The sequence below is a fragment of the Pomacea canaliculata genome, linkage group LG5, assembly GCF_003073045.1.
Source record: "Pomacea canaliculata isolate SZHN2017 linkage group LG5, ASM307304v1, whole genome shotgun sequence".
Lineage (NCBI taxonomy): Eukaryota > Metazoa > Mollusca > Gastropoda > Architaenioglossa > Ampullariidae > Pomacea > Pomacea canaliculata.
This window is the reverse complement of record NC_037594.1, coordinates 8,190,040-8,194,365: the sequence shown is the minus strand read 5'-3', so window position 1 is coordinate 8,194,365 and position 4,326 is coordinate 8,190,040.

The following is a 4,326-nucleotide window of genomic DNA, read 5'->3' as shown; positions in this document are numbered from 1 at the left end:
TTCGGTAAGTGAGCGCCATTATATACTCCTTTGTTGTTCATTCCATTATCACTAAGTGTATCGTGTACTTACCTTGCCTGGGTTTTTTGGTATTTTACCGACCCGCCGCTAACTTAGAATTTTGAGACCGGGCCGCAAAAAGAAAACTTTGCCCAACCCTATAACAATAACATATATACTGGAAGAGGTCGAAAGAGCGGTACGCGGTCAAAAGGGAGGGGCGTTGACAACTTCACAACTGAGCTGCTGAAGCAGGAGGGGATAAAACAAGATCATCACTGCTTTTTGCCTATGAGTGTGAGAACGCATGCAATAACCAAAGAAAGAAAATTAAAGTCGGCCACTCCTAAACCAGTTTGAAGTTTGACTTCAGTTAAAGCATGAGCATGAGGCAATGTAAAGCTGAAAGTCGAATGAAAGGTAAAGTCATCAACCTGCGGCGGTTACAGTCGTTTTTTCATGGTTAGAAAAGTGAATCTGGTTTCAAAAGTGATGGAAGGGATATTAAAACACCCACTCATTTCAAATCAAAGATTCAAAAATATGTTTCTATCTCTGCATGAATCTTTCTACAACACAACTTTCAATCCAGAATATCTGACCAGACAAAAGATTCGCGCACTTTTAGTTTTTAGAAGTTAGTAAATAAAGAAAGTATTGTGATGTTTGTAATTTCGAACAACACCGCAACTTATAAAACCCATTGATAGCAAGTCAATTCAGGCACTTGCACCTGCAGCAGAAAGAGGAGATGCCGCTCAGCGTTGTGGCCACAGGTCGTGGCAGTCCTTGCTATTGGTGAGAAAAGGGGGGAGCACTCTCGCGCGATGTTTATCCATTGTCTACTAGGTTGTCACCCTGTCACTGACGATGTTCACTGTTAGTACATATGTGTGAGGGTGTGTATGCCAGAGCGTGCAGAAGTGACAGAGGAAGAGTGGATGCGACTACACTGTGACTGGCACCTGTTTATAAAATGCATACACCTTTTCCATCATAAGCACGGGTTACAAGGGAGATTCCCCGTAACGTGTACTTCCCCACCCTAGTAGGCATGCAGTTTATGAAGACTGTCAGACATCACATCTTATAGGGACTAATGCTGGCAAGGCTTGTCGTGTGCATCTATCTTTGGAGCAGATGCAGCATAGTTTTTGCTGTATCCACCAGGCAAGGAAAGAGAGACCCAGAGCTTATAAAAACATGGAAAAAAGATAATATGACAGTATGGTAGAATATCAGCGCCATCCGATTCTTTCTACGCGCGCCACCAACACTCTTCTATGTGTTTATTTCCCGGCTTGATTACTGCAACTTCTCGCTCGCAGGCTGCCCCTCATACCTCATCCATAAACCTCAGAGAGTACAGAACTCCACTGCACGTCTGGTGCTTAGAGCAAGGAAACGGGACCATGTCTCTCCTCCTTGGTTTTCAGCACTGGCTTCCTATCCGTTTTCGCATCCAGTACAAACTGTCCGTGCTGTTTTAATTTCTTCGCTGGCTCCTACCCTGATTATTTTTCTGCACTTCTCCTCCCCTACATCCCGGCGACACACTTTCGCTTTTCATCAGATGACCGTATCGTTTCTATTCATGTCACCAGTACAATAGCATATGGTCACAGGATATTTACTTATGGTTAATGTCACCCGGAACGTCCTAAAACTATACTGCTCCATTTTCATCACTATTTTATTCCTATTTAGCTATCATAGCCGAAAATATAATAAAGGTGTGATTTATATAGCGCATGATCACACTTTTGAAGGAGCATATATAATATACTCTTAGCGCTCGAGACACAGCGTACGAAGAAGGCAAGGTAGGTAATAATAGACAAAACATATTCAGGTAGCAGTGGGCGAAGGCTATAGCAGCAATAACAACAACAAAATGGCGAACGATGTGTGTTACCTAAAAAGTAAATGAGTAGCGTGAATCACAATGGGTGAGGAAAATAGGGGTATTTTGATTGCCTCGCTTTCCTCGAGCCGCGGAAACCCTTGCTGACAACGTGTACTGCGCCGCCAGCAGACCTGCAGAACATAGACACTTTCTTTCCTGTTTCAGTTGTTGCCAAATGTCCGCGGCGCAATAGCCGCGTCCAACAAAAAAAAAAAATCCACGTAGGCGGATTTCTGTGCCGAAGGTTACGATAAACATGGTGGAAGCCCGTTGACACGATGCTACCCCCAACGCGGCCTACCTCCTCTAAAGTCCTTTATCCACCTTTGGCCACCTACCATAAACTTCCATCAAGGCGAAATCTCACGCCATAGTACGATGCATGATGTCCGAACACAGGAGTCCTTTTCTCGACCTTTTCGGATGTACACAGGCCACCGCATCACACTTTCATTACAACGGCCGCTTTAACAGGGTCTTTGGGTATATGTTCGCTGCACAGCAGATTTCAGTAACTATCATTATTTGCATGTGTGCTTCGCAATATGTCTAAACAACAATGTGCTCTTTAAACAGTGAGCGGTGAGGTCAGCTTGACTAAAGGTTTGGCTGGACAGTTTCTACCGTTATTTCTTCCGTATTGCCATTTAGGCATTTTCTTCACTTTCCGTCCTAATACATTATCCAGCTTGGCCGATTTACAGGGTTTGCAGATTTTCCTCGTGGGCTGCATACTATTAAACATCACACCAGGTTTTCGCAGTACTAAACCCTTCACTTGCTACACCTTTCAACGTTACGGACGAGCAAGTTTAGAAAGAAAACAAAAATGTAGATCGTCCGCAACTAGACTAATGAATTTGTGTCAGTAGGCGGATACGATACTCCCTGACCACCACAAACGGATTTAGCAGACTTTGTTTTCCTGGCTACTTGTAAGAGACTCGATCACGAAGTGCATACGTGTGCTTCCTGAGAACACCTAACGTGGAATAACAACTCGAAGAAAGTGAGAATGGACCTCTAACATCAAAACTTTTAAGACTATTTGAAAATCAGCACCACACTAAATAAAAATTAAGTCCGAGCAGCATAATAAAATGCAAGTATTAAGCAGATAATACGAGCTTCACGAAAGATTTAGCTGACGGAAAATATTTACGAAAGGAATACGCGTAAACACATAAACAAATCACGTGGGGGGTTTAAAGAGGAAAGGAATCCTACGCATTAGATGCGCAATAAAAAAATATGCGGACTGTATAATTTCGTCTCACCTGGCTAGACCAGTGAAAATGCAACTATAGGTCGAAGAATGAAAGTAGTCTAGTGTAAGTGTAAGGAGTGTGGAATTGAAAGATGTAGGCTGGACAGGAACAGTTTAGTGTCTGGGACGTACATCGATGAGAAACTAATCACGATCCCGGTGGACAGGAACAACAGAATCAGGCTTACGTGATGTGATAATGGCGTTGCGAACTTTCGCTTTCACTACACAGTACATCAGTTGTCTTCATGGCCTTTTTACGATTCAGTATTCTCGCCCTTCCGCACTGAATGGCTAAATCAGACGTAGAGTGATGCCACTCGATCTTATAGTCGGAGTAAGAATTGAGTCTCATGCAGGTTTCCGCACAGGGGTGGGCAAAGTTTTCTGTTTACGGAACGGTCGCATAATTCTAAGCTATGCGGAGGGCGGTAAAATACCAAAGGAAAAAAAAAAAAAAAAACAAACCAAGATCAGGTGACTACATGACACACCTAGTGATAATGGAATGGACAACAAATGAGTACATAATGGCGTTCGCTTACAGAATTTATTGTGTAAAGTGAAGCTGTTTAAATTCGCTCGCAATAAAACTTTAAAACCAGTCTTTAGAATTTAGATCCTTTGAAGGCTGTCGACCCCGATGCTCTCTAACGTGTTATTTGTATCTTGTTAGAATGTTACTGTAAATTTCTAACTCTATTGTACTATTGAAATTAAATTTCAATCAAATTAACCTAGGGTGAAAAAAAAAACCCAAAAAACAAGTGCACTTCACGTTTTGGCAGACGGGCCTGTCCAAAGACGTCCGGCCCGCGGGCGGTACTTAGCCCACCCCTGTAATAGCATATGATGGTCAAGAAGTGAACCAGTGGTCAAAAACAGAAGCAGAGTTTTTTCCAAAACATTGTTCAAGGATCGAAATGTTCCAACAAAGCTAGAGCAGGTCGTTCTGAGGTACCACGTACTATACTGTCAATGAAGATCGTGAACACCCACTGGACAAATCGCTCTTTTGAGTGTTTACCTACCGATTTAGTTAAAATGTTTTAGACAGGGTAAAAGCTTTTATAGCTCCATGGATGAAATTGCTCTATTTATTTCTTTTGCAAGACACACTAAACCTGATTACGCACTGTTCATGCCACTGTAA